Here is a 14,088-nt window from a genome sequence, read left to right on the forward strand (position 1 = left end):
CCATGGAGACCAGTCTCCAGTGACCAGAGCAGGGAGCTGGGGCTGGTGGCAGGACGCTGAGGGAAAGGGCTGGCACCGGGTCTGGGGAGCGAGCGCTGGGGGCCCCGGGGAGGTGGTGCCAGGGTTTGCCAGATGGCTGGGGGCAGGGGGCCAGCCCATCTCCATAAGGCAGGTCCCCAGCGATGCCAGGGTCTGCCAGACTCTCCACAAAGCTACCGAGAAAAACAACCAAAAGCGCAGAAACACATTTTCCTGTCCTTAGTCACGCCTTAGCCATTTGTGCAGCACCTACTGTGTGCCAGATCCCATGCGAGATGGAACAGAAGGAATGCACAGGTCCTCTGAAACTCATCCATGATTCCCCATTATAGAATGAGTCCCCCCAAATCAAACAGTATAAGAACCCCCAATAGAGAAGATATGGACTGGCCCAATGAGAAGTTGTTCCCAGGGTTGGCTGTTATTTGGGGGTTCTTTATCCATCATGCTTATTTTCATATTAGCACTAATACTAATAAATATCAGTGTCAGTGGTGGTAATAGCTGACATTTAATCAGCACATACTATGTGCCAACTATGAAGGACCCTATGATGGACTCCTTCCATCTTCACTACGGGGCGAGGATGTGGGCATTATTATTATCCCCCTTCTGTAGATAATGAATTGAAGCTCAGAGAGGTTCAGTCTTCAGCCCAAAGACACACATCTGGTGTATTCTGTTCGTATTGCCACTGTAACAAATGACCATGAACGCAGGGGCTTGCAACAATGCAGGTGTTACTCTCTCACAGTTCTGGAGGTCCGAAGTCCAAGATTAGTCTCCCAGGGCCAAAGTCATGGTGTCAGAAAGGCTGGTTCCTTCTAGAGGCTCTGAGGGGAGAATGCTTTCCCTTGCCTTTTCTGGCTTCTTGTGGTTGCCTACCTTTCTGGGCTTAGGGCATCTCCCTCTTCCTGTCCATTCTCTGCTCCCATTGTCACCACAGACTGCAATTTTGTGTCATCCCCCCGCACACACACACACCGCAAAGTTCATGTGTGAAAACATGATCCCCAGTGTGAGGGTATTTGGAGGCGGGGCCTTCGCAAGGTAGTCTCATGAGTGGGATTAACGTCCTTATAAAAGAGACCCCAGGGGCGCCTGGGTGGCTCAGTCGGTTGAGCGTCCGACTTCAGCTCAGGTCATGATCTCATGGTCCGTGAGTTCGAGCCCCGCGTCGGGCTCTGTGCTGACCAGCTCGGAGCCTGGAGCCTGCTTCGGATTCTGTGTCTCCCTCTTCCTCTCTGCCCTCCCTCCCTTGCTCGAGCTCTGTCTCTCTCTTTCTCTCTCTCTCTCAAAAATAGATAAACATTGGGGCGCCTGGGTGGCTCAGTCAGTTGAGCGTCCGACTTCGGCTCAGGTCATGATCTCACAGTCCATGAGTTTGAGGCCCGCGTTGGGCTCTGTGCTGACAGCTCAGAGCCTGGAGCCTGCTTCGGATTCTGCGTCTCCCTCTCTCTCTGACCCTCCCCCGTTCATGCTCTGTCTCTCTCTGTCTCAAAAATAAATAAACATTAAAAAAAAATTAAAAAAAAAAAAAAGAGACCCCAGAGAGTCCCTCTCCCCTTCCACCATGGGAGGACACGGCAAGAAGATGAGGGTCTATGAACCAGGACGTCGCCAGCAGGAAAGGATGGACACAGCCGTCACTCTCCTGTTCACTCTGACCCTCCCTCGTGTCTCCCTCTTCCAAGGATCTGTGCGATGGCAGTGGGCCCACCAGATAATCCAAGAGAGTCTCCCTGTTCAGATCCTTAACTGAATCATATCTGCCGAGTCCCTTACTGGGTGCCATATCGGGTAACACTCACGAGTTCCAGGGATCAAGACGTGGGCACATTTGGGGGCCATTATTCAGCACCACAGCTGGTGCTGCACAGCCAGGAGCCAAGCCTCCCAGGGCTGACCACTGTGTCCATTCTGTGAACGACCAGGCGAGCTAGAGCATCCCTCACTCCTCGTTCCCCGGCTGGGGAATGCCTGTGCACTCTGACATGCACGCTTTGGGGATTCTCATACGGCCAGGTCCTAAAGGTTTAAAACTCAGCCTGGAGGTCGAATTCCCAGATTAGCACCCTCCTGCATCAGTCTGGAGCATGTGTTTAGCAGGATGAGGAAGACAGTGGGCTTTGGAGTCAGGCGGTGCGGGGGGGTGCTGGGCTTCAGTCTCCACATTGACCTCTACCGGCTCTGTGACCTTGAGCACGCTCTCTGCCTTCTCTGAGTCTCAGTTTCTCCGTCTGCAACGTGGGCATAATTAGACCCACCTCCCCGGGCTGCTGTGCAGGTTTGAATTTCACCCTAAAGATCTTAGAAATTAAAAAGCAGGGGTTCCTGGGTGGCTCAGGTGGTTGAGCATCCAACTCTTGTTTTCGGCTCAGGTCACGATCTCAGGGATTCACAGGATGGAGTCCCGCATCGGGCTCTGTGCCAACAGCACAGAGCCTGCTTGGGATTCTCTCTCCCCCTCTCTCTCTCTCTGCCCCTCCCCTGCCTGTGCTTTCTCTCTGTCTCTCAAATATAAACAAATATTTTTTAAAAAGAAAGAAATTCAAAAGTCAAACTCTCTCCCGGGGCCAGATTCTCCCCCAGGATACACCCTAGGCCCAGACCCTCCTCGGGGAACCCCAAGGACAGGCAAGAGGGCCCCGGTCCCGGGTGAAAAGTTTAACACAACAAATGTGAAGTGCTAACAACTTCCTGAGAGGAAACCAACGACAAGGCTTCCACCCTGATTCCCAGCCCCATTAAGGGGGTGTGCATTCTGAGAACCAGGGTACCAGCACATGTAACCTTGACCACACCAACAGCCCTTCCAAAGCCAGATAGGTGATGTGGAAAATAAAACAGGAAGCACACGGACTCGTTTCCGCCCTGGAAAGGCACTAAAGGCTGTGATTCAGAGGCCCCTGGGGTATTTCCAGATGAATAGCCCACCCCCACCAAAAAAAAATATTTTGACAGGCGGGGCTGAATTATTCAAGTGACACTGCTCCTTATAAAGCAGAGCGTGGGTGGGCAAGAAGTTGTTTTGTTTCCACTTTATTTCTTCACTGGAGTCTTTATAGTCTGGATTTCATTACAGTTCCAAGAATGCCACACTGCAGAGCCGGGGAAATGTGGTTGCAGCAGCTAAGATTCTGGCGGATGCACCTATATTTGACAAACGCTTCAGCCACTAGCCATATGCACATCCATTTAAATGAAGGAGTAGGAGGGACGGTTACCCTACTGCAGGCTGCTAATTTCATTGAGGGGACTCTAATTATTTTTCCTTTTTGTCTCCTTCCTGGGCAGAACAATGCCAGTTATATAAGAGTATTTCTATTTGCTGGAATTAAACAGTAAGTAAGAAATAATGACGGTGATTTCTCTCCAAGATGCTCTGGACGGGATGAGAAAGGATCTCGTCGGGGCTAAAACAGTCCCAGAAGGGTGGCAGAAATGACTTTCCTAGAGCAGAATTCTTCTAGTAATAAAAAGAATGTTCAGCTGACTGTATCTGATTGTAGTGGTTACATGACTGCATTTATTCGTCTAAACTCCTAAAACTGTGGGACCGTGAACCAGCTCTACCGTATTAAAATGAAAGCACATAATTACAACTGATAAATAAAACTGATTAACAAACTAGAACATAAGAAAGAAAGAATGCTTGGGATGTGCCTAAACTGGTCCCGGGGAGTATTTCTGCTCCCTGAAAAGCTTATTTCTCTAAGTGTGCGTCGAACCAGTATTTATTGATCACCTACTATGTTCCCACTAGGCAGAGGGAAAACGGCAATGAATGAGATGACAAAATCCTTGTCCTCAAGTAACTGACTTTCAACTGGGGAGAGACAAAGTGTAAATAAGGAAGTATACACATACATCATAAGACAGTCTCAGACAAGTCTACATGTTACAAAGGCAATAAAATAAGATAATGCAACGTGGAGGAACTGGATGAGGAGCTCCTTTCGATAGACCAGGGGAAGCTTCTCAAAGGAAGAGCTGTTTGAACTGAAACCAGAAGGACGGGAGAGGCCAGCCAGAAGGAACAGCAAGTGCAAAGGTCCTGGGGTAGAAACAGAGAAGATTGGTATAGTGTGGCTGGAGCCAAGTGAGCCAAGGGAAGGTAATGGATGAAGAAGGGGAGAGGGGGGAAATGAGATGGGAGAGGTGGGCAGGGTCAGATCACTTCTAGCTCTCAGGCTATAGAGACAGCCTGAGTTTTATTCTAAATGCAATGGGAAGCCACTGGTAAGTTTCAAACAAGCACACGAAAGTGTGACAATTACTCCAGTGGCTCGAGGGACACTTTGGGAGGTATGCTAGCCATTCTGTCAACACAGACACCAGGGCCATTGGCCCACTATGTCTCAGACTTGCCCTGGGGATTAATTTTCCAGAAAGGTTGAATCTGCTTCCCGTCACTGGGATACTTCCGAACAACAGGATGCAAAGGGCAGGTTGGTTCGGGGGGCATGGTCTGTAATTTACTCAAGATATATCATCAGGCACCCATTCTTGCACTGGGGGTACAACAGTGCAGAAAGCAATGCAGTGTGTCCCCACATGGAGCTCTGTCGTCAATGCCAGAAAGGTGGCAGGGGAGGGGAAGTACCCAAGATGTGAAAGCATCAATGAGGACGACCTAATGCCGACCTGAGGAAATCTGGAGAGGCTTCTCAGAGGAGGTAAATCAAAGGATAGGCAGAGGGCAGAAGGAGAGAAGAAACGGCATTCTAGACAGAATACCACGTGCAAGGGCCCAGAGGTCACAGGGGAAACCGAGGAGACAGCATTACAACTTGACTGGACCAGAGAATGTGAGGGTACGGTGGTCAGCAGGGCCTCGTAAATCTCATCGAGGGACTTGGAATTTATCCCAGGGATCGTAGGGAGCCATGGAAAAGAAGCTGCAGGAGAAGGAAGGAGTGGACAATCAGATGTGCATGTTAGAAAGATCGAGCTGTCTGCAGGTAGAAAAGAGACTGGCAGTGGGTGGGGTGAAGAAGACAGGAGGCGGGGACTCCAGTGACGAGGCTGGCGTGGTCATCAGGTGAGAGACAGGTGAGGAGCCCCGTCCAAAGAAGTGACCCTGCGCATGGGAGAGAATAATGGATTAGTGAGCCACAGACGAGGCCGATCCAACAGAACTCCCGACCAGTGGGATGTTAGGATGGGGAGAGGTGGGGTCAAGGATACCCCTTGAATTTCACAGATTAATTGTGGCGCCATTGAAGAAGAAACCATCTTTGAAGGGCTGGGGAAGATGAATCACCCAGACCTGTAATGTCCAATATGATACCTACAAGCCGCACTTGAAATGTGGCTAAACACTGGGGGCGCCCGGGTGGCTCAGTCGGTTAAGCGTCCAACTTCGGCCCAGGTCATGATCTCACGGATGGTGAGTTCACGCCCCGCGTCCGGCTCTGTGCTGACAGCCTGGAGCCTGGAGCCTGCTTCGGATTCTGTGTCTCCTTCTCTCTCTCTCCCCTCCCCCACTCATGCCCTGTCTCTATCAAAAAATGAAAAAACGTTAAAAAAAAATTTTTTAATAAAAAAAGGAAAAGAAATGTGGCTAAAGATTAAATGACTAAAGACATGAATTTCTCATTTTCTTTCATTTTAATTGCAAAATTCGATTTGGCCACTGGAAAATTCTTAAGTGTGTTCCAGGCTGAGTTAGGTGAATCTGCTGTGTCAGTTGTAGTAGCTCAGATGCCAGTTTCCCCAAATATCCGAATGAACGGAACATCTCACTCGAAAGCAGAAGTCCTTAATTAATGAAACGAATCATTAAACCCGAGAACAAAAGTGTTTCCCAAAGCCCAATACGTGAATTTGCTAATTTAACACAATCAATGTCAACTAAGAAACTACCACGGGCAGGACACCAGTTAACACTGTGTATTCATTAACCGTTGCTAGGTAACGAACCATCCCGGGTCTCAGCCAGCAACCACTTACTCCTCAGGCACAAACTCGTCTGCTGATGAGGGTTAGGCTCAGCAGGGGCAGCTCGCACCAAAGTGCTCTCATCCCCTTTGGACCAGTGGTCATGACTTCCCCCTCACTCTTTGTGCCAAAGCAAGACGTGTGGCTGAACCCAATGCCCAGGGGTGAGGAAATACAGCGTGTTCCAAAGGTTTTAGCGCAGCTTTAAGTTTCAACCACTGTGAAAGTATAAATGCTACAAACTTACAAAACACATCACTTGAAATTTTCTTTTACGGTCTTTTACGCTTGTTTAGTATTGTAACTTTGAGGACAAAACTTCTAACTTTTGGTTTAAATCCCTGTGATTGAAGATGCCAAACGTTGACCGACACAAGTCACTGCGAGGTCACATGACCAAGGGCGTGGCTATAAGGAAGGAGAAAATTCAAGTCAGTGATACAGCGTAGCACACAGTGATGTAAAGAGTGCGCAAGGAGCTTCCGTTCTGGTTGGATGGAAAAGACGGGCACTGATCGTGGTACGTGCAACAAAGAAACACTAATAAACACATGTACAAAATATTACATTGGACTTCCACTGCGGAAAACAAACATGAGCCAGACAGCACGCGGTTTCATATGCATCATTTCATTTACTTCCCACAAGAAAATGAAACGGATAGATGTTAAATCTGAAGATCAGAGAGAGTCAGTGGCTTTGTTAAGATCACACAGTAAACATTCAATCCCAGATCTAACTACAAAGCTTGCGCTCTTGACCTCTTAACTAGATGCTGAGTTCCCAAAATTAAATGCAACAGTAATTCACTGAGTTCCCAAAATTAAATGTAACAGGAGAGAGAAGGAATTGAAAGTCTTCCTGGAAAAGAGGGGCGCCTGGGTGGCTCAGTTGGTTAAGCGGCAGACTTCAGCTCACGTCATGATCTCAGGGTTTGTGAGTTCAAGCCCCACTGTGCTGACAGCTGGGAGCCTGGGTCCTGCTTCCGATTCTATGTCTCCCCCCTCTCTCTACCCCTCCCTGGCTCATGCTCTGTCTCTGTCTCTCTCTCTCCCTCTCAAAAATAAACATTAAAAAAAAAAAGTCTTCTTAGAAATGAAACTCTTTTTCTTTGGGTCCCAGAAGTCTGAGTTTGTTAAAAAGAAAACCACAGGTCCAAAATGGTGTCACTTAGGCCAACTCACCAAACTGAAACTTAAATACCTAACCTAACTGCACTTTCAACCTCCCCCAGAAATTTCAGGAATTTTCTGGTCAGCACCAGTAAGGTAATCTGTCACACAGGCCCTCTCCATCCCCCAAAGGAAGATGAAGTAATCCACCTACTAAGACCTTTATGTCCCCAAACGAAGGTGACCTCCCCTGAAATAATCCTTTTTTTTGTTTATGACTTCCTTGTCCTGCCTTTAACATCCCTTCCCTCTCTGCAGCCCTTTGGAGCTCCCCTCTACTTGCTGGGTAGGATGCTGTCCATTTAATAATTAAACAATTATTAATCACTTAATATGAATTTAATAAGGGCAATTAGATCTTCAAATATACCGGGTTGAATTTTTTTTAACAAGTTTGATGCTGATAGGTAGAAAGAAAGAAAGAAAGAAAGAAAGAAAGAAAGAAAGAAAGAAAAAGAAAGAAAGAAAGAGAAAGAAAGAAAGGAAGGAAGGAAGAAAGAGAGCGAGAGAAAGGGAAGGGGAAGGGAAGGAGAGGCACAGAAAACGGAGGGAAAAGATTGAATCTCAGCATGCACAGGTAAAGTTTAAGGTCCCAGGGCACATGCAGGTGAATGGAGCCACCCATTTTGGCTTCCCAAGCAAGTTGAGACCAGATTCGGGGCTGAAGAGTCCGTGTTCAATGCACAGGGAGGCCCTAAAGGTTTTAGGGCAGGAAAGTGAGCTAACAGCAAACTTTCTGCTTAGCCATAAAATGAACAGTGTGCTGAGTGAAGAACAATGCATTTAACAGACAAGAGACCAGACCAGGATCACAGCTAGGCATTTGGGGAGGCAGGTGAAAACGGAGAGAGAACCCATGAACAGCACCATTCACCAAGAGCCCCTCTCAGGGAACCCTCTGTTCCTCAACTACCGTGAAGACGGGAAAAGCATTTCCACGGGGGGTGCCAGACTTGCCTTCAAGCCCCTCAGACACTCAACTTCAGGTAGATGATTCAAAAGCACTTTTCTAAAAATGTTTTATTTATTTATTTTTATTATTTTTTTTAATTTTTTTTTCAACGTTTTTTATTTATTTTTGGGACAGAGAGAGACAGAGCATGAACGGGGGAGGGGCAGAGAGAGAGGGAGACACAGAATCGGAAACAGGCTCCGGGCTCCGAGCCATCAGCCCAGAGCCTGACGCGGGGCTCGAACTCCCGGACCGCGAGATCGTGACCTGGCTGAAGTCGGACGCTTAACCGACTGCGCCACCCAGGCGCCCCTGTTTTATTTATTTTTGAGAGAGAGAGCATGAGCGGGGCAGGGGCAGAGAGAGGGGGAGACACAGAACCCGAAGCAGGCTCCAGGCTCTGAGCTGTCGGCACAGAGCCCGACATGGGGCTCGAACTCATGAGCTGTGAGATCATGACCTGAGCCGAAGTTTTACGCTTAACCGACTGAGCCACGCAGGCGCCCCTAAAAAGCACTTTTTGCAACAGAGTGCTTCTCTTTCTCTTTATGCCCTTTGGTTTGTCTTCAACGTCAAACGGCATTAGCCAGTTCCTGGAGCCAATGGGAGAGGAGAGAAATCACTGGTTGCTTTTCACTAAGCCTTGTTAGACTGCAAAGGGAAAAGGGGGGGGGGTGATTATGTACATCAGTATACTGCTCCACACGCCTGCATTAAAAAAAAAAAAAATTCTGACCAATTCCTCTGGCTTCTGTTAATTCTGCGCAACTATTATCTAAAATTATTACAGCAAGCAAAGGCAAGCATGAAATAATGAATACATTTTTTTTAATAAATAGAATATGCTATAAAGGCAGTCTGAGGGTGGTGGATTGTTAGAGCTGAAAAGAACCTCAGAAATTATGCAAGTGGGGTGCCTGGGTGGCTCAGTGGGTTGAGCATCCGACTTCGGCTCAGGTCATGATCTCACCATTTGTGAGTTCGAGCCCCGCGTCGGGCTCTGTGCTGACAGCCCGGAGCCTGGAGCCTGTTTCGGATTCTGTGTCTCCCTCTCTCTGTGCCCCTCCCTCACTCATGCTCTCTCTCTCTCTCTCCAAAATAAATAAACGTTAAAAAGATTTTTTTTAATTATAAAAGGGGTGCCTGGGTAGCTCAGTCGGTTAAGCGGCCAACTTCGGCTCAGGTCATGATCTCATGGTTCATGGGTTCAAGCTCCACGCTGGGCTCTGTGCTGACAGATCAGAGCCTGGAGCCTGCTTCAGATTCTGTGTCCCTCTCTCTCTGCCCCTCCCCCACTCACGCTCTGTCTCTCTCTCTCCCTCTCTCTCTCAAAAATAAATAAAACATTAAAAAAATTTTTTTAAAGAAAAGGTGCCTCCGAACGTTGACTGCCACTCACTAAGCTGAGCACTTCTTACGGTACGGTCTTATCTAATCTGTGTACCATTCCAATGAGGTGGATAGTCTTTATCCCCATTATACAGATGAGAAAAACCAAGATGCAAAACAGGAAACTTGCCTGGAGTACAGGCTGTGCACGCTGCAGCTAGAACTTGAAGCCAAATCGAATACAAACTTACGCTCCATTCACAAGAGTATACGCAAATTAGGATATTAACTCTGAAGGAGACCAGCATACGGGCACCTTAAATATCCCACTCTGGCCTAAGGGTTATTTTGAACTGAAGGCAACTGAGAAAACAACAGACACAGGAAGAGGTCTCTGCCCTCCCCCTTTCTGCCTAGAAGCAGGTCATAAACTGCCCTTTGTAAGGGTGACTTACGTTTCCATTTGTAAAGTGCGCCCTCCCCCAGGCCAAGGAAAGGAGATCACCGGAGATAACTTGAGTCTGCATAACAGACCTTACCAAGCAACCCTTCTCCATTACAGGCTGCCTCATCACCTTTCCACAATGTACCACCCCTAGGAGCCCAAACCCCCATTTCCTTTGTCCAGTCACTTCTCTGCAATTTACCACCCTTTATTAAAATGAGTCCCCAATCTAATCTCTTCTTTGGGTTTTCACTTTTTTTTTTAATGTTTATTTACTTTTGGGATAGAGAGAGAGAGAGAGAGAGAGCACGAGTGGTGGAGGGGGCAGAGAGAGAGAGAGAGGGCGACACAGAATCCGAAGCGGGCTCCAGACTCTGAGCTATCAGCACAGAGCCCGATGCGGGGCTCAAACTCACAAACTGTGAGACCATGACCTGAGCTGAAGTTGGACATTCAACCTATTGAGCCACCCAGGTGCCCCTGGGTTTTCACTCCTTTCTATGAAGCCCTGTGCACATAAAAATATTAATATAAATAAAACGTGTATGTCTTTTCTCCTGTGAATCTGTCTTTTGTCAGTTTAATTCACATGCCTCAGGGATAGAATGTAAGAGGGTGGAGGAAAAGATTTTTCTCCCCTGTAGCTCCAAGAACACGAGCTCTCATGGCTCTATCCACTGTAGGACTGAGTAGGAAGACAGAGAAGCGGCCAGTGGGGGAGACGGAGCCCGTGCTAAACGAGTGCTGAAAGAAGGAAGATACATAAATAAGTGATGACTCAACACCCAGCTCGTCCAGAAGATTCTATCACTTGCCCCACATTATTAACAGGGTTTTGGGGAGAAGTAAGTGATATGCTGTATATAAATTAGCTTTGAAAACTGAAGAATTCTACAAAGAATCAATAAACAGACCTTTATCATCATTATGATTTCATCCAAAAGTTACCCAACAATCTCAAAAATCTGAGAGATCACGAAGAATCAGGAAGAGAATAAGAAATCTCTTTGAGCACTCCAAAATGTTATAAAAGCTACCTGTTAAAGGGAGAAAACCCAAATGCACTCAGAGCCTACTAATCCTTGGTTTATACACAATTCACACTAAAAGTTATGAGGAGAAATCACAGTACAGTGAAAAGAGAAGTGTGTGGGGCCACGTAGGCTTGTGGTTGAATCTTACCTCCACCATTTACAAGCTGTATGCACTTTGGTAGGTCACCATGCCTCTCTGAGGGTGCTGGTTTTAAAAATATGTCTGTAGATTCACTGACATTCCCCTTTTGAAGAGGTAGGAGCTTTTTTTCCTCCCCATCTAACAAACAGAATAAAGCAGAATCAACAGTGTGCAGCTTCGGAGACCAGGTCAAAAAAGGCGCTGAGACTTCCATCTTTGTCTCCCCTGATTATTCACTCTAGGGGAGACCAGCTGCTACCACGTGAGGTCACATAGGCAGCTCGATGGAAAGGTTCATGAAGCACAGAACTGAGGCCTCTAGCCAACAACCATCTGAGTGTGCCATCTTGAAAGGGAAATTTCCGGCCACGGTCAAGCCTTCGGATGATGACAGCCCCTGCCACATTCTGACTGCAACCTCATGAGAGATCCTCAGCCAGAACCACCCAGCTAAGCGGCTCCTGAAAGACTGACCCTCAGAAACTATGAATGATCGTTAAAGTTTGTGGTTTCACGGCGCTACATTTTGGGTTAATCTGTTACACAGCAGTAGGTAACTAACACACCAAGCCACAGTTTCTCCATCTGTAAAATGGGAATAATAACATAGAAAAGGGAGCATAAATAAGAATACATAAGATGTCTTGGAGATGTCTGGCACTTGGTGGTCAAATAAGTCAGTTTCCTTTCCCACCTTCCCCTCAATTACACGTGACAGCGTATGTGCAGAATGGGTGCAGAGCTGACTTTCACCACACGGAGAAATGTTCAATGGTTTCTGTTTCCTCTTTTAGAAAGCAAAACAATTTTTAAAGGGGGTGATTCTTAGAATGATTGCCAATGAAATCACCCTCAGTAAAATAGAAGTTTTATTAACATGCTAACAAATACTGAAGCACACAATCCTTGACTTCAGACAGATCTAGGTTCCAGGTTATCAGCTCTGCCACTTTATCAGCTGTGCATGCTTGGGAAAATTACTTAACCTCTCTGAGCCTCGGGTTCTGCATATAAATATAGATGCCCTCAGGGGAGTATGTTTCAGTCACCTGGAAAACACACTTATTTAGAACTCCTCCTATCTTGGGGTTCCAGATAAAAGGGTCAGCTGTTGCAAGAAGGCCAGAGCTGACTTTCTGGAAAATGTGGTTCATCCTATCTCCCAAAAACCACACACACACACACACACACACACACACTACTAGGCAGCATGCTGGGGATTGGTGGGAGGGCTATGTAATTTCCCCTTTCCCTTCAAAAAATGCTTTTCTACTCATTTTAATCAATTGGAATTGGAGTAGGGGAGCCCCATCATATACTGTGACTTGTCCAAGCCCTGCCCCTACTAAGGTTGGTCCTGTTTCTGTGGTAATGAGATTGCCTCTCTCCTCCCATCCTCCCCTCTCCCCCTCCAGTGGAATAAAAGAGCTATTTGGGTGTCTGGAAGTGTTGGGTGGAGGTGGGAAGGAGGAAGCCAGGTAAAGGGTAAATTAAAACACTGGTGGAGAGGGGTGCCTGGGAGGCTCAGTCGGTTAAGCCTCGACTTCAGCTCAGGTCATGATCTAACGGGTTCGTGAGTTCGAGCCGTGTGTCGAGCCCTGTGCTGACAGCTCTGAGCCTGGAGCCCGCTTCGGATTCTGTGTCTCCCTCTCTCTCTCTCTGCCCCTCCCTCATTCACACTCTGTCTCTCTCTCTCTCAAAAATAAATAATAAACATTATAAAAAATTAAAAAAAAAAACACTGCTGGAGAAAGTTGAGCTCCTCTAACATGCAAACTGAGACCCTGGCTGCCTGGAAACCCTGTTTGGAGCCAGGTGGACTGGGGCTTTGTTAGCAAGGCACCCGGAAGAAATGGAGGTGGTTACAGAGAAAGTGCGGGTTCAGGAAGGTTAAAGAACCTGGTTTAGGACAGGAGGTCTCAAGAATACAGAGGGAGCCCCCCGAACCCTCTCCCCATGGCTGGGGTGCAATTTTTTTAATTATTATCACCTACTTGAGGCATATTTTGAAAGGCATAAAGAATAATAAATGCCCTTAGCAGCAGATTAAGAAATAAACATCCCCAGTATATCAGAAGACTCTCATGTGCCCCTCAGCAACCATACCCGCCACTGCCTCCAGAGAGAAACCCTGCTCTGAACTTGGTGTTTGCCATCCCAGGCACATCTGTGTATTTCTGCTACCTATCTGTGTAATGTGTATCCCTAACCTCATAGAATTGCTTTGCATATTTTTAAACTTTATGTAAATAATATTCCATGTGCATTTTGTGCTTTTGTTTTTTAATTAAAAAAATTTTAATGTTTATTATTTATTATTGAAAGAGAGAGAGAGAGAGAGAGAGAGAGAGAGACAGAGAGACAGAGCACAAGCAGCAGAGAGTTACACAGAGAGGGAGAGAAAGAACCCGAAGCAGGCTCCAGGCTCCGAGCTGTCAGCACAGAGCCTGATGCAGGGCTTGAGCTCACGGACCACGAGATCATGACCTGAGTCAAAGTTGGATGCTTAATCGACTGAGCCACCCAGGTGCCCGTGTGCAACTTTCTTCTGTTGCTCTTGACATCATGTTTTTTGGAGGACTCACCCCTGTTGATTCACAGAGTCCTACCCAGCTCATTCTTTTTCAGTGGCATGAATCTAGTGTATATATCCACATTCCTGTTGATAAGGGGCTAGTTTATATCCCCACCCCCAAATACACTGTGAAACATATTATAAAGGGAAATGGAATGAAATATTGAAGGTGCCTGTTTTTAGAGCTTTGCCATATGATATGAGCCATATATTTTTCATATCTACCTCAAAGGGTCGCCATAAGGATTAAGGGATATGATGATAATAAACCTAATGTTTATCCAGTGCTTATGGCCTGCCCGGCTTCAGGCTTAGACTTCACATTTATTGTGCACTGAATCTTCAACACAAACCTGTTGAGCAAGCAACTAATCTTGTCCCGCTCCCAGAGAAAAGGGAAGGGACTTGCCTGAAGACACATTGCTTGAAGGAGGCAAGAGTGAGAGACTCAGAGTCC

At 47.0% G+C, this 14,088-nt stretch overlaps 1 protein-coding gene across 1 annotated transcript in view; it reads right to left on the reverse strand.

Annotated features, from left to right (window-relative positions):
* RPH3A (rabphilin 3A) overlaps positions 1 to 14,088 on the reverse strand; it is a 275,493-nt gene that overhangs the window by 242,259 nt on the left and 19,146 nt on the right. The window lies entirely within an intron of this gene.

This window comes from Lynx canadensis, chromosome D3 (genome assembly GCF_007474595.2).
Source record: "Lynx canadensis isolate LIC74 chromosome D3, mLynCan4.pri.v2, whole genome shotgun sequence".
Taxonomy (NCBI): Eukaryota; Metazoa; Chordata; class Mammalia; order Carnivora; family Felidae; genus Lynx; species Lynx canadensis.